Below are 17,238 nucleotides of genomic sequence, written 5' to 3' on the forward strand. Positions count from 1 at the left end.
TTTAAAACTTTTGCTGGGAGCAAGTAAAGTGTACTTCTTACTAGAGTCAAGGACAAAAGCTTTTGAAAGCCAACGCTGTATAGGGTTAAGATTAGTCTGCCAATGGGGCTTTGGGGAAAGCCATTATTCTTTCATTCTAGGTGATTCTCCTCTACTCCAGCCTCCTTCTGCACTAACTAAGGCTCTCAAATAACAACTCTTACAATCAAACTCCTCTCACCAGAACCCCAGCATGGCCTGGATTAAGCCAATTTCTCAAAACATCAGGTCTTTGCTTATAGGATCACACTTTTCCTGTCTGAAGTCATTGAAGAATAAGAGTTCATCTATCGGAGTTCCCTTTGTGGCTCAGCGGTTGACGAACCCGACTAGGATTTATGAGGATTCTGGTTTGATCCCTGGCCTCACTCAGTGGGTTAAGGATCTGGCGTTGCCATGAGCTGTGGTGTAGGTCACAGACATGGCTCAGATCTGGCATTGCTGTAGCTGAGGCATAAGCTAGCACCCGTAGCTCTGATTCAACCCCTAGCCTGGGAACCTCCATATGTTGTGGGTGCAGCTCTAAAAAGCAAAAAAAAGCAAAAAAACCCCAACAAAACAAAAACAGAAACCCGAAAAACAGTTCATCTATCATAAGGGTATTTAAATGTGAACTTTCATGGAGTAGTCACTGACATAAATCTATGCTTTTCTCTGCAAGCTCCTTAAGAGTGAGAGCCTTCTAAGAAAACAGGAGCAACTTGACAGGGAGAGGCCCTCAGTAACTGCTCATTGAGCTCTGCTGATCTGATGCCTGAATTTTCTTTCCTGCCTTGTCATTTGAAAACCCGCATGTTGTTTCTTGGGTGGTGTAACTTCCCTCCTTGTGGACCAGTTTCAGTACTTTTTTTCCTAAGAAGGATAAGTCTCCAGCAGGAAAAAGTGTATCCTCTGGAAACAATACTGCACTGGGGAAAATTCAGTTAGAGAGTTCACTTAAAGCAGTTGGCACAACGCTGGGTACTGGGGTATGCTCATTGACATTCCCTTTTGCCGTTATTATGTAAACAGAGTAAAGACCAAAGAACACAGAAAGAAAAAATGTTGGCTCCTGGGTCACTTCACAGTAGGAGGCAGGTCCTTTAGTACCTAGTTTGGCAGTTCTGTCTTTTAGGTAACCATTACTGAATAGATTTTTAAGTGACATCATCATTCCTCAGGACCCCAACCCGCCCACTTTTGTGTGTCTTCTCTGTGCTCTCTCTGTACCCAGATGATGCAGAACAGATTTTCTGCCAGGTTTCAAGCAAAAGCAGGCTCATGATTCCTGATTCCTCTGAAATTGCAGTGTCTGTGGTTTAGTTCAGGGGCTCTTATCCTGGACTTTGTTGCTAGTTTGGGGGAGAATTATGGCTTCCAGAGCAGATAAGCAGAGATTCTTAGCCTTCGCAAGACTGACATTGGGTAGGGTCATTCTTTGTTGGCCTGTGCATTGTAGGTTTTTTAGCGGCATCTTTGGCCTCTGTCCACTAGATGCCAGTAGCATCCCCCCACCACTGACCTGGAAATTTTAACAACCCAGAATGTTTTCCAGAGTTCCTGTCGTGGTGCAGTGGAAACGAATCCGACTAGGAACCATGAGGTTGCAGTTTTGATCCCTGGCTGAGCTCAGTGGGTTAAGGATCCGGCGTTGCTGTGAGCTGTGGTGTAGGTTGCAGACGTGGCTCGGATCTGGCGTTGCTGTGACTGTGGTGTAGGCTGGCAGCTACAGCTCCTAAAAGACCCCTCGCCTGGGGACCTCCACATGCTGCGGGTGCGGCCCTAAAAAGACAAAAAAAAAAAAAAAAAAAAAAGACAAAACTGTTTTCCGAGATTTCCAAATGTCCTCTGGGTTCAAATAGCCCCAGTCAAGAACCACTGAGATAAATTTAGGACAAAGAGCAAGATAATGGTCCTAAAATGTACCAGTCTTAAGTGACTTTCAATTAGTTTTATACATATATATGTAATATATAATGTATATTATTGAGCAGACATGTTTAAAGGATACTTTTGCAGGGTTTTTTAGTATGATGCCATGAATAACATAATTTAAAATGAATGTCTCACCTTTTAAAATGCAGCATGAATCAAGACATCACTCCCCCATGTTTCCCGCATACTCCACGCACAAGCCTTGCCCACTGTTTACAGTGCATTTCCCTTTCTGGGCAAACTCCTACTCACCCTCCAACACCCAGCTCAAATGTCACATCCTTTTAACGAATTCCATGTGCTCCAGTGGTATTTTATGTTTATTTTCTACCACCATCTTTATATTTTGTTATAATTATTCATAGATCTGTCTCCCCAACAAGGGTAGGAATTGTCTTTACTTTTCCAGCCTGTAGCTCAGTGCCTGTTACAAAGCTTTTCCACAATAAGTAGCTAAGAGCTGCTTGTCAGAGAGGCAGTGTGGAAGCTGCAAATCTGAGTTTCAATCATACTCCACTCCTTATTAACTATAGGACTTCAGATAAGGCATTTAACTTTCAAAAATTTAGCTTCTTCAGCTGTAAAATGAACATAATAGTATTTACAACTTGATGGTTGTAGTCATTTAAAGCCAGTGTTGTTATTTAAAAACATCCAGTTACATCAATGCCTCTTTGGGAAATGAACTGTGGCTGGTAACAAGCTTGAATGTAAGAAGTCCATCCTTAGGGCTTTGTATCTGGGCAGAGCATCATTTAGACTGAGGACTCCTGGGGGGATTTTTATGCATTATTATTTGATTATGACTATATAATTTAATAGTGATTTGAATTAAAATACTTTTTAAAGAATTGTGTACTTCAACTCCCAGAAACACACCCAGGGGACTTCATTCAGTGCTGGCAGGAGGCCCAAGAACCATGATTATTTGTATATTGGAGTTTGGGAGGCCTCATTAGCGCCATAGGCTGAAGAAGCCTGGTGACACTGGCTTCTGTCCTCACACATTGGGTGCTGCTATAGGGAACATTTAATCACACTCCTGTGATTCATCTGCTCTCTGCATATTCCCCTGGGAGGCAGCCAGGAACAGAAAGGTCATGGATTCTGGGGCCAGATGTCCACCTTGTTAATGTATAATCTTTAGTAAATTGTTTGACCTCCCTGAGACTCATTTTTTTTCATCTTTTAAAAATGGCAATAGTAATAGTACTTGTTTTGAAAATGAAAAGAGGACTCAAAGAATGGATTTTTAGGGCAGTGAAAGTACTCTGTAGGACACTATAATGATGGCTACATGTCATTATACTTTTGTCCAAACCTACAGAATGTACACCAAGAGTGAACCCTAATGTCAATTATAATCTTTGGGTGATTGTGATGTGTTGGAATTAGTCGGGGATGTTGATAACGGGGAAGGCTGTGCATGTTTGGGGGCAGGGGGTACATGAGACATCTCTGTTATCATCCCTTCAATTTTGTTGTGAATCTAAAAATTTTCTAAAAAATAAACTATTGAAAAAAAGCATTCACATGCATAAAGCCTCTAATACATGCCTGGCTTATAGGAAGTGCCTGTTCAATATTAGCTGCATTTTGTCCACAGATGACAGAGCTCATTTCAAACATCACTTGGCTGTCTGTCCACCAAGTGGAATATATCCGGTTTGCTTCCTTACTATCAAAAGCTCTGGTGCAGAGAACCATGAACCCAGGTCAGAAATTCCTCCGTTATTAATAGGTAATTATTATTGCCTAGTAATAATAATTGTATTCATGATGATATTGACCACAGCAAACAGATATTAAACATCGATGTGCCTGCATTTTTCTACATGCTTCATGTACACTAACTCAACAGTCCTATGAAGGAAGTTCTACTGTTAATCCCACTTAGATTAACTGAGACACAGATGGGTTAATGGTGCCACATCACGCAGTTGAAAAGTGGGGAAGCCCAGAACTGAAAACCACAGACATCTGCCACAAGCGTGCATCTTTTTAACCACTGGGCCTAACTGATGGCCATTCACTGTTTGATTCACTTGTTCAACAAACACACATTGAGAAGTAATTTTGCTCTAGGCACTGAAACTCTTAAGATAAAGAAGACGTGCTTCCAGTCCTCAAAGAGTTCACAATCCAGTACTGCAGGACAGATATGTAACAGATGATTTCTACGTAATGCGACAAGAACAACCACAGAGGTCTCTGTTGTGTATAGTGGAGGCATCCCAGTGGCATCTCTCCACTCTCTGGATCATGCCCTCCTGGAAAGGGGCCCTTGACAGGATTAAATCGATGAACAGCAATGAATACTTGGCAGAAGGCGTGGCTGGTCAGACAGGTAACCCCTGATAAACTCAGGCCGAAACCTATTTAGAGATAATGTAGCTTGTCATTAGTCACTGAGCCCATTATTTTACTGCTTGGATTATCATTCTTTGGTGAAAGAATGATAATCAAATATCATGTGACTTAAAAGCTAGACAGTTGCTTATATTGTCCTCATTATAAGAGAATGCTACTCGTTATAAGCGTGTTCTTCACTTACAAACTGTGAAGCAGAGACTCAGCTTGTTCTAAAGAAATTAAAAAGTGCTGTGCTTTGATGTTTATGTTCTGTGTTGAAACAGTTTTTTCTGTATTAGGCTGCAAGACTGTGATCTCAAGGTTTGTTCTGAGCAGGAGATAATTAGAAAGCAACCTTACAGATTATGTCCTTCCTTTAGCAGTGCTTGTTTTCTGAGTTGTTAGGGAAAATGTGAAATGGCAGGACTCCTCAGGAAGGCTGCCCACTGAGCATGTTTGTGCTCGGCTCATTTTCAGTGGTGTCTTAGAAGAGTACTGCGGTCTTGGAGAAAAAGCCATTGTTCCAGGAATGCCATCTATAATACATTGTGGCTTTCAATCAATATATCACTTAAGGGCTGGAAAACCGGTATGCATACTCAGCGCCTGTGGGTTTCCAAATGAGCCAAGCAATGAGCAACACGAGATTCCAATGTTTCAGTTTGGTAAACAGATCTTTTCCCACCAAAAAATATTGTGAATTTAAGGGAGGCTCCTTACACAGACCTCCTAGGTAGCAGGATTAAAATGTGTGGCGAGACTTTTAAGCATTTAGAAACGTCAATGTGAGCTAATTCCAAGTACGAAAAAATGGCCTTCATTATGAAGCAATGTCTTGCGTTGTGAAAAGAGCTATTACACAGGGATGTGATGATGAGACTGGAGAGAGGAGAGTCCAGACAAGAGGACTGCTGAGCAGGGAGGTGTGCAGAGCTGGTGCTTTCTCCTGTAGTCACAAACTTAGCTTTACAAAGGGCTTTTAAATGATCTGGATCCTTGCCTCTCTGACTTTTTTTTTTTTTTTTTCCTCTGCCCTAACACTTGAATGACACACACAAAATATTTGTAGTAGAAACCACTGCAGGGCTGAGTATCAGAAACTGGGTGGGAGTGGGGGTGTTGGCAGAAGGGAGGAGATGGGGAAGGAGGTGGGGCAGTTTTAAAAACAACCCAATCAGGTGACCCCGAAGAGTCACCACTATCCCAGGGAGTCTCTCTCCTTTGGGACGTCCGTGACTGATGCCACTACCCCTCAGATGTTACACTGGTTCATATGCAGGCCACTCTGACATATCTGTTGGCCTTAAGTTGTCTGGAATTTCCCAAAACACATCTGCTCTCCTTCCCACATGACCCATTTTCAACTGCTGGGAGTCAGATCACCTCTGAGACTTCTTTTTTCTACATTAAATCTCTGCTTTTTTTTTTTTTTTTTTTTTTTTTTAACCCATCCTCTACTCTCAGTCCTCAGGACTGCTCTGTGCCAGATGAGGGCAAGGAATCTGAAAAACAAATCCATGACACTGTGTCAGTCAGTAGTGATGTTACTCCCAGGACTACAGTCACAAAACAGGAAGAGACCTCAGAGGTCAACTCAGCCCAATCCCACATTTATACATAGAAAAAAGTGGAGGTTCGGTGTCACGCAAGTTGTCGGTGGGTAAATTAGATGCAAAATGCAAATCTCTGAACCCTCAGCGTAGCTGGGCCTGTGCCAGACCCCATTCCTGGGAAACATTTTAACAGGCAGCAAATCAAAGAATAACATAGGATTAAGTAAAAGTGCAATAAAGAATCTAGTCTTCTGTAGCCTTTTGCCTATTTTAACACACTCCATATAGTTAAATTTTAGAAAATAAGATCATCCCTAAACCAGTGGGGCTCTGAAGGAGGTTTATTTCTTATTATTAATTTGATGGTTTGTGATTGTTATTGTTTTCTTGACAAAAGATCCCACACAAAGTGAGTTGCTTTTCCGCATATTTTCGGTTGGTGGTATTTTACCTTCAAAGATGTAGTTCTATGGATTCAACTCATTTCCCCAAGTGAAGGATCTTTAAAGAATCAAATAATAGTAAAATGTGAGATTATATTACATAGCAGCTATATCATTTACTTTGAAGGAAGGAAAGAGAAAAAACTCAAAGCATACTATTTGTGTGAACATTTTGCCTGAAAATACACAAAAATTTCATTTTTTTAAATAAACTTTTAATTTTAGAGTAGCTTAAGATTTAGAGAAAAATTGCAGACAGTACAAAAAGTTCCCTACATCGCACACCGGATTTCTCTTATTATTAGTATTTTACATTTGTATGATGCATGTAACACAATTAATAAACTAATATTGGAATTCCCATTATGGCTCAGTGGGTTAAGAACCCGACACAGTGTCCATGAGGATGCAGGTTGGATCCTTGGCTTTGCTCAGTGGCTTAAGGATCCAGTGCTGCCGCAAGCTGGCATGTAGGTTGCAGATGTGGTTTGGATCCCATGTTGCTGTGGCTGTGGCTGTGGTGTAAGCTGGCAGCTGCAGCTGCATCTCCAACTCAATCCTTTGCCTGGAAACTTTCATATGCCACAGGTGTGGCCATTAAAAAAAAAAAGCACCAAAAAACAAACAAAACCTAATATTGATTCATTGTTATTAACCAAAGTCCTTTCTCTAGTCAGATTTCCTTTGTTTTTATCTAACATCCTTTTCCTGTTCCAGAATTCCACCCAGGATATAACATTCCATTTAGTCATAATGTCTTGGCTATGACAGTTTCTTAGACTTTCCTTATTTTCTGTGCAATTTTGAGAAGCATTGGCCGAGCATTTTGTAGAAAGTTTCTCAGTTGGGATTTTCTGTTATGATTAGACTAGGATTATGGGTTTTATGGAAGATGACCACAGAGTAAAGCACAATTTTTAGCAATTGTATCAGGAGCACATGCTATTAACATGACTTATAGCTGTTGATGTTAATCTGGATCACTTAGCTGAGGAAGTATTTGTCTAGTTTCTCATCTATAAAGTTATTCTCCCTCCCGCCCTGCCGCTTTATTCTTTGGAAAGAAGTCACTATTTGTAGTCCACATTTAGGGATAAGGAGTTATGGTCTACTTTGTAAGATCAATTTTGAGTTAATTTTTGTGAAAAGAATATAAAGTCTATCTAGTTCTATTTGTTTTTGCCTATGGATGTCCAGTAGCTGCAGCACCATTTAAAAACTATCTTTTGAATTGCCTTTTTGCCTTTGTAAAATCAGTTGACAATATTGATTTCTACTAGTCTAATTTAATTTTATAAAATCTTTTATCTCCACATAGGTAACTATCATCTCAGCTTTTGAAATTGGCATCTCTTAAGAAACAAAAAGTCTTCAATTTCAATTTCCTCTTCCTTAGGTATGATTAAAAGAAAAGGAAATTAGAAACCCTTCATTCTAACAGTATTGCTTATCCTATAAGGAAAGGTAAGATGCCTGTAATGACTTATTCAAGGTCAAATAGCTTGTAAATTGTGGAGCCACTGACCAATGATCAATGATTCATCAAGGATTCCAGCCAGTCCTGCCAGCCTGCATAGTCTAGTTTGAACAGAGGCTTCCACCTCTTCAGATCTTTTTCTCCAGTTATGCTAATTTATAAATATACATACTTCTCAGGTGACTGAGAAAACATATCATCCACAAGACTAACTGGAAAATTAGCCCAGGGGAAATTATTCTGAGAAGGCTGGTTAGAGCAAATCACTAATGAGGCAAACTGCCTCATTCTTGCATCCTTGGAGACAATTGCCTAATTTTTGATCTGTATCCAAATTGTACCTATACAACCTCCTCACAAGCATGGAAAGTTTTGCTTCTGGTCACAAAAGGAACCCAGTGAGAAAACACTGGTGTTCATAGTTACAACCTACTTCTACTGTAGAAAAAAATAGCTCAATGGGTATATCCTGTTGATACTGAGTCAGGAAGATAATTTTCATATGAGAAGAACAATGGTGCATGGGTGGTCATTATGTTAGATGATTATTTTGTTCATAAGTAAATAGACATATGGAGAAATGATGGACCACTCAATAAATGGAGAGAGGAGTTCCCTCGTGGCTAAGCTGGTTAAGAATCCAGTGTTGTCCCTGCTATGGCCCAGGTCACTGCTGTGGCACCGGTTTGATCCCTGGCCTGGGAACTTCCACATGGCTTGGGCATGGCCATAAAATAAATAAATATGTAAATGGAGAGAGAAGATTTTGATTATAAACTTCACATTTTTATTCCACAAAATTTCTTAAATATATTAAATTGATTTGTTGATCTATGAATTTTTAGGTCTGTATGCTAAACAATTAGCTCACAAGATGCCTCCAAGTCCTTCATACATTATCCAAAGCAGCAAAAATGATCTTGGGCAGTGAATTGAGGGGTTAATTTTATTATTTTATTAAACTTAATTTAGATCTACTGCCATAACCATCTTTCTTGCCAATTCTTTTAAAATACATTTTTTTGAAAATTTCTCCATTATTGCCAAAGTCATTATAGTTGATTATAAAAGTCATTTATTAAGCACCTACAGTGTGCCTAATATCTTAAGCACACTTAATGCTCATTGTTTTCATGCAATCTTCAGTTCTACAAGGTGGATTACATTAACATTTTCATTTTGAGTGTTTAAGAATACAAGAACCACCCTATAGTTTATGTTCAAAATTGTCGTGGCTGGAGTTGCCATTGTGGCGCAGTGGAAACGAATCCAACTAGGAACCATGAGGTTTCAGGTTTGATCCCTGGCCTCTCAGCTGGGTTAAGGATCCGCCGTTGCCATGAGCTGTGGTGTAGGTTGTAGATGCGGCTCAGATCTGGCATTGCTGTGGCCGTGGCGTAGGCCTGTGGCTACAGCTCTGATTGGACCCCTAGCCTGGGAGTCTCCATATGCTGCAGGTGTGGCCCTCAAAATGACAAAAAAACCCCACAAATTGTCATGACTTGTGCTTCTTGCATCCCAGTCAAAACTCCCACTTTCTCATGCCCTGATCACAGCTAGGGGCCCAGGAGATTGAGTCATTTCATTAATTCATATTAATGTGAATATATCAAATGTTTGATTTACTGTATAGAAGAGACTTTGAGAAATCAAATCTAATGGTAGATTTTTTCTGGCCATGAAAAGACATTGTTGGAAAAGGGAGTGCATGACAGAGAGAAGGATATCCTGTGTTCAATCCACTATTCTTCCAGATACATTTCTTAAATGTTTACCTGGTAAGATTGCAAACCAGTTCATGTGTCTGTCAACAAGAACAGTGTTAGATAATGAAGACTTGGTTTCTTCAGGGAGTGCTGCTGGGAAGAGTAAGGACCTGTGCATGTGATGGAATTTTTTAGTTAAGGTTTTCTACCCACAGGATAAGTGTTAACTATAGTTCAGTGGCTAAGAAGTCACAGGTGACAATTATAATACTTAGAGGGTGACCAGACAAAAGTTTACAAAAATAACTTAGGTGGTGGTTGGTATTTAGCGCTATTTTTGGTCAAATTTCTCATACTTAATTTTTATTTTCTGTTTTTAGTCTACTTAAAATCAGACACATTTCTTCGTACTTTCAGAAAAATGTTATTGGGCTGCTTGGATTTGAGAATACCTCTATGCAATTTAGGCTAGGTTGGAACTCTCACATTCTCAGGGTTTGGGGCCATGAGAAAACAAAGACATTTTGGGGATCTAAATAATTTGAACTGTCAGGATTCTACGTTACTTTAACCAAAACATGTTCTATCTGTGGCTGTTGTATAAGATGCATATATTCTGTATAGTGGTGTGATTAAGTGCTATTTATGTTTATGTAGGTTTCTGAGGTTGGACTGAGTTCAAATTCTAGCTCTGCCATTTACTAGTTATGTGACTATAAATGTTTATTTAACCAGCTTACACCTCCATTTCCTCATTTGTAAAGTGGGGGCAATAATAGTACTTATTTCACAGGATTGTTGTGAGAAGTTAAAGAGTCATTTAGAAGAATGCGTGGCACAAAATAAGCTTTTGATAAATGCTTATTACCAAAGAAATAGTATTTGGAAATACTATTATTATTACTTTTTGGTTATTTGTTGTACCCCACAGTTCATATCTATAATTTTAACTAATAACATAGATTCTTTTGTTTTTTTCCTGAGCCTATTAATCATACTTATTTAAAAAATTTTTTATGGCCACACCCATGGCATATCAACATTCCTGGCCAGGGATCGAATCTGAGCCTCAGCTGTGAACTATGCTGCAGCTGCAGAAGCTCTGCATCCTTTAATCCACTGTGCCAGGCCAGGGATAAAACCCATGTCTCCGCAGAGACCCAAGCCACTGCAGTCAGGTTCTTAACCCATTGCACCATGGCAGGAACTCCTAAAATGTATTTTGATAACTAAAATATCTAGATCAATGTGTCTGTTGTGTTTCTTTTGGTCACATTTGTGGCATGTGGAAGTTCCTGGGCCAGGGATTGAACCCACACCATAGCAGTGACCCAAGCTGCAGCAGTGACAATGCAGGATCCTAAACACACTGTACCACAAGGGAACTCCTCTTTGTGGTATTTAGTAATTGTTTCTGTTTCCTGGAATGCCTGGTAAATTTTGATCTGACTTGATCCAAACACTGTATTTTAAAAATTGTAGGGCTTTGGGGTGAAATCTTCCTTTATTTTATTTTATTTTTAATTTTTTAAATTTTTTTGTCTTTTCTAGGGCCATACCACAGCACATGGAGGATCCCAGGCTAGGGGTCTAATCAGAGCTGTAGCTGCAGGCCTACGCCACAGCCACAGCAACGCCAGATCCGAGCCACATCTGCGACCTACACCACAGCTCACGGCAACGCCAGATCCTTAACCCACTGAGTGAGGCCAGGGATCAAACCCGCAACCTCATGGTTCCTAGTCAGATTCGTTAACCACTGAGCCACGACCAGAACTCCGAAATCTTCCTTTAGAGGGGCTTTGTTTCTTCTACTAGGGAGTGAGCACTCTAATCCTATCACAGGTAGAACCAGTTGTAGGCTGCTTTATAGGTGTTTTTTAGACTTTATTTTCTCAAGCAGTTTTAAGTTCACAGAATAATTGAACAGAAGGTACAAAGTTCCCATAGGCCTCTTGGCCCAACCCTTGCATAACCTCCTTCATTATCAGCATCCCTCACTGGGATGGTACCTTTTTTTTTTTTTAAAGGATCCCTCTACATTGACACGATTGTCATTCAAAGTCCATAGTTTACTATTAGCTTACTATTAATTTACAATTAGGGGTTCACTCTTAGGTGACAAACATGTAAAGATATGTATCCACCATCATAGTTTCATCATTCAGAGTAGTTTCACTGCCCTAAAACCCTGCTGGGTGTCATCTATGCATTCCTCCCTACTCCTAACCCCTGGCAAGTACTGATCTGTTTATTGTCTTCATAGTGTTGCCTTTTCCAGAATGACATATCATGCATTATAGTTTTTGTGAAGGTCCTTTCCATCTCCAATCCATTCCTGTTCCGAGAGGAGCCCTCTGCTATAGACTGAATGGTTATGTCTCTCTCAAATTCATGTGTTGAAGCTCTAACACCTAATGTGATGGTATTAGAAAGTGCAGTCTTGGGAGATGATTTGGTCAAGATGGTGGAGCCCTCATGAATGTGATTAGTGCCCTGTTAAAAGGGACCCTGCAGAACCCATCTCTCCTGTCAAGTGAGGATCCAATAAGAAGATGGTCGTCTGTGAACCAGGAAGTCGGCCCTTGCCAGATACTGAGTCTGCCAGAATTTTGATCTAGACTTTCGACACTCCAGCACTGTGAGAAATAAATATTTGTGTTTAAGTCACAAAGTCTATGGTATTTTTGATATGGCAACCTGACCCAACTGAAACACCCTCCTGGTGTTCTACCTGAAGTCCTGGGGTGCTTCCTGTGGCCCCGTCCTCCAGGTGAGTCTTTTGGGTTTGCAAAACCTCCACTCTACTTTCTAGAGACATTTTTCTTAGTTTCTTAATATCTTGCTCCATGCAGCATCAGAATTTGGGAAAACAGGTCAAGTGTCAGACTCAGTTTCAAGTCACCCTTCTCCCTGGAATCCCAACCTCACAAGATTCCAGTTTTTCTCTCAAGCTCCCCAAACTGCTAAGAATTCTGCTGCCTTCTCTGCCTCTTGGTGACCTCTTGCCCAAGTCTCTGGCCCAGATTCTTGGCCTCTTGCTAGGTACTCAGAACTGGCAAGTGCCCCAAAGGGAAAAACCAATTGCAGAGAGCCAGCGCACCTCTCCAAGTTCTGTCTTTCTCCAGCATTTTATTGCTCAGATTTGTGTTTCCTCAGCAGTTCTTCAATGCCTTCAGACAGATACTGTTTTGTGTATTTTATCCATCTTTTTCATCTCGGCTGAATGGAAAGGTCCTAACATACATTCCTGACAGATGGTTCTGTATTTTCTTACTTATTCCATTAAGATTAATAAATGATAAAAAAAAAAAACAATTTAGCCAAGCAATATACCTACATGCTTGATTTTATGGATGATTTGTCATTCACAAATATAAATCTGTAATTTAGCATATTGCTGTATGAACATATTGATCACCTACTGTGTAAATACTTACACATTTTCAAATGCATTTAAAAATGAATATCTGTGGTCACAATCACCATATATATGTACTATGTATGAATTTCAACCTACCAAGGGAAATATTGGGAAAATAATAATTCTATTTTCTTGATAACAACTTAATTTCAGGCCTGAGCTTCCATTTTCCTTGGGTGGCAGAAACTTAATCTCAGTCAAGTTAGGGAATTCCCTAGGATTGTGTTTAAATAACAAGGGACTTACATAGCGACGAAGCATCAGGGATGGGAGGGTCCTGGTGTCATCTGCCCATGATGTATCCACCGACGTGGACACCATGCTCTCTCCCCACTCAGTGGTCCATTCTGGAATTTCTTGACATTATTCTTATCTGCAAGGCCTATTTGGATGCACTGGCTTTCTCTGTTTACTTTGTTTTCATCCTTAAATGCAAAGGAAACTTTCCAGGGATCCTCAGCCATTCCAGTGGGATGAAAGGATCCTAACTGGATACACTATTTTTTTCCACAGGGCTTTGGTGCCTCCCCAGAGCTGAGCTCTGACTCTTCTGGATCAATCTTCCAGTTTTAGGGGTGAGATAGAGCTATGCTTCACAATGTTTTGCCCCAACATTTTGTTTATACCATGAACTTTTTCAGTTTTCCTAAAGAACTAAACTTTTGAAACTCAAAATCCAGGCAGAGTTTGCTTTCTGTTGTCCCATGCACTACTTGAAGCCATGGTAATAGATCAGACTAGCTGAAAAGGGGGAGATGAATGCTGGAGAGAAAAATAAAGCAAAACATTGGTTACTGTTTTAAAAAAAATTACTGTGCTACATGTGTATTTATTCAGTAAACCCTTTCTTTCCTTCTTTCTCTCTCTTTCTGTTCCTTTCTTTCTTTCTTTCTTTCTTTCTTTCTTTCTTTCTTTCTTTCTTTCTTTCTTTCTTTCCTTCCTTCCTTCCTTCCTTCCTTCCTTCCTTCTTTCTTTCTTTCTTTCTTTCTTTCTTTCTTTCTTTCTTTCTTTCCTTCCTTCCTTCCTTCTTTCTCTTTCTCTTTCTTTCTTTCTTTCTTCCTTCTTTCCTTCTTTCTTTCTTTCTTTCTTTCTTTCTTTCTTTCTTTCTTTCTTTCTTTCTTTCTTTCTTTCTTTCTTTCTTTCTTTCCTTCCTTCCTTCCTCCCTTCCTTCCTTCCTTTCCTTCTCTTTCTTTGTTTCTTTCTTTCTCTTTCTTTCTTTCTCTCTCCCTCCCTCTCACCTTTCTTTCCTTCCTTCCTCCCTTCCTTTCTTTTCCTTTGTTTCTTTTGGCTGTGCCTGCAGCATGTGTAAGTTCACAGCCAGAGATTGAACCTGAACCACAGCAGTGACCCAAGCTGCTGCAGTGACAACACTACATCCTTAACCTGCTTCACCACAAGGGAATTCCAGGAAACCCTTTCTTTTTTATTGAGCTCCTAGTCTATGCCCGACAATACACTAGACATTAGACTGCTGTGAAGAATGAGACACGTCTAGCCTCAGTTAACTCCAGGGAACTACCTCCACTGACCAGAGAACACAAAGAGACATGAAGAGGGAATTTCAAGATGTCTGGTTAAAACGTGGCAGAGTAAACACGCATATTTACTCACCCTCACTCCCAAAATTACATAAAAGTGACAGTAAAGGTTTTCATTTTTTTTTTTTAAGTCATGAACATATAAAGGCAAAAATGAAATGCTTATAAATAGAGGATATGGCAGCAATGGAAAGCTGGAGACTAGAAAGCAGAGGCTAGTGGCAAAACTGACTTAACAGCTGAAACCAGAGCTGTCTATAAGGAAAGCTGAGAAGGCTGACTTGAACTACAGGATCTCGGAAATAGTAGAATAAGAGGGCAGGTGGTGTCAACAGTGACTTCATTCCAAGTCTGTAAAAGAAAAGAACTGGCAGCCAAATTATTAAATTTCCTGGTGAGAATATGGTTGAGTCCTCTATGGGAAGCTAGCTAAAAATAAAAACAAAGAAACAAATTAGAAACAATGAGACCACCTAGTCAGCTCACCCTGCAGAGACGTGTACTGGCCTTTTCCAGTCAGTTTTTTTTTTTAATTGCTTTATGTTTGAATATGAGCAGATAGTCAAGGACTACCAAAAGATGGAACCACATCAAACAATCACTTGAAGAATATAGAAATTATGTTTGGAGTGGAAGAAAACAAACAACAAACAAACTTTACAGTTAATATCCTCCTGTGGTAAGAAGTATATAACATTAGGGAAACAATGAGAGAAGGGTACAGAATGAAACTATTTAGAGAGCAAGAAAAAATTGCTCTGTGAAGTTAAATGTAACGGATATTTTCAGAAAAAAAGGTTTGGAAGATGAATTTGAGGAAATCTTCCAGAAAGTGAATCAAAAATAAAGTAATAGAAAGCTAAGAGAAGTGGAAAATATTGGAGTTCAGAAGGCCCATCATCCTAATAAGCCAGAAGTTCCAGAGACAATGCAAAAAAAAAAAAATAGGATAGGGTATTTTTGAGGAAATAATCATAAAGTTTTCCCTGAAGAGAGGAATGTGAGTTTGTAAATTGAGAGAATTGTCTTAGTGCCCTGCATAATGCCTGCAAAGACAGGAACTTACCACAAGGCATACCATTGTGAAATTTTAGAACCTTAGAGATAAAGAAAAGGTTCTACAAACTCCCAGAGATTAAAAACATGCAAAAGATCCAGACTCTGAAAGGCATCAGACGTTTCCCTTACTGCATGGAAGTCAACCAGTGGAGTAATCCCTTCAAAATACAGATGGAAAATAATTTCAAATCCTGATTTCTGTTCTCTGTCAAATTTTCTAACACATGTGAAGGCATATTAAAAACATTTCAGACATGCAAGTTTTAAAACTTTTACTTCCTTTTCAGGAAAATCCTGGAGGGTGAATTCTACCAAATAAGGAAATGAAGATAGAACCAAATCAAACCAAATAAAACAATCACTTGAATAATAAACCTAGGACCCCAAAACAGGAATGAGGCAAAAGGAGCCCAGGTAGGTTGACCAGTCATTCCAGTTTGCCTGGGCCAGAAGGGGTGCCAGATGTGATACTTTCAGCTTTAAAACAGCGCCAGTCCCTGGAAAACTGATATGAGTTGGTCATTGTTTGTCCAGGAGAGCAGTGAGGGGAAGTCCTAAGTGGAGATTGCGTAGCAGATATAGGGCTTGAGGAGATAGGGAGGAGAGAGTGCCCCGGAAGGAGCACGGCAAATTTGTGTGTCTGCAAACTACATGCAGGGGAAGATTGTGTGTGTGTGTGTTTCCTGATGAGTTCGAATGTATTCAAGGAATTCCTCTTAGGGGGGAGAGTTTAGATATCACTAAGATGTAGACATATAAGCAATGAAACCAATAAGGATGGTGGGGACAACAGGGAAAACAAAAAGTTATAGATGAAATAAAATGAAATCAGAGGACACTAACATTCTGTTCTGTGAATTATACTTACATAATCATGATAATGTAAGCACTGAATATTGTTCTAACCAGAAATTCTAACTTTTAACATGGTGGAGAAAGAGGGAGCAAGAGAGTGTGTGTGAAGAAAGCTCCTACCATTGTCTTCCACAGTATGGAGTCAATAGGTATTATCCTAAAAAGAAGCAAGTTGCTTAAAAACATGGAGCCTGAGGAGTTCCTGATGTGGTGTGGTGGATCCTGTGTTGCTGCAGCTATGGAATAAGTTGCAGCTGCGCCTTGGATTCGATCCTTGGCCTGGGAACTTCCATATGCCATGGTAGAGGCCAAAACAGAAACACAAACAAAACAGTAACCATGGAGGCCAATTTGAGAAAAAAGAATATTTAAAAGAGCTGAAAAAATATACTTCTGGAGAATAGAAGTTAATAGTGCTAGTGACTAAGGTGAGAGAGTTTTATTGTAAACGTATCAGAAATACTTGACTTTAGAAATTATGAACACGAAATCTTTGAAAGAATAATATATTTTTAAAAGAGATAATTACAGTTAGCAGCTTGAATTTTAACTTCGTTTATATAATATTTTATCATTCAGAGTTTTTAATTTTAATGTAGTCAAATGTTAATTTTACCTTTATGATTCGTTCTTCGTGGTCTTAATTTCTTCATTACCATAATGTCAAAACATAAAGTATAATGAAAAAAATCGCTAAAAAGCATGTATAGTATGCTACTAATTACATTAAAATTGAAACATATAGAGAAATACTACATATTGGTTTTAATTAGATACATTAAATAACTAGGATATGTAAGCAAGAATAACACTTGTAATACTATTCTGTCTAAAACATTTTATTTCTTTATTTAAAAATCTGTTTAACAAGATATGAA

General features: G+C 39.4%; 1 protein-coding gene across 1 annotated transcript in view; it reads left to right on the top strand.

Moving 5' to 3' along the window:
- Positions 1-17,238, top strand: part of SMIM43 (small integral membrane protein 43) — a 116,420-nt gene that overhangs the window by 85,450 nt on the left and 13,732 nt on the right. The window contains exon 7 of the transcript XR_014811920.1: positions 15,793-15,919. The gene's annotated coding sequence lies outside the window, so the exon portion shown is untranslated. The remainder of the gene's footprint in view (positions 1-15,792; positions 15,920-17,238) is intronic.

This window comes from Sus scrofa, chromosome 8, assembly GCF_054392235.1.
Source record: "Sus scrofa isolate SSC_HxYL_T2T_F1_AM1 chromosome 8, Sscrofa_HxYL_maternal_Yorkshire_Landrace_v2.0, whole genome shotgun sequence".
Classification (NCBI taxonomy): Eukaryota; Metazoa; Chordata; class Mammalia; order Artiodactyla; family Suidae; genus Sus; species Sus scrofa.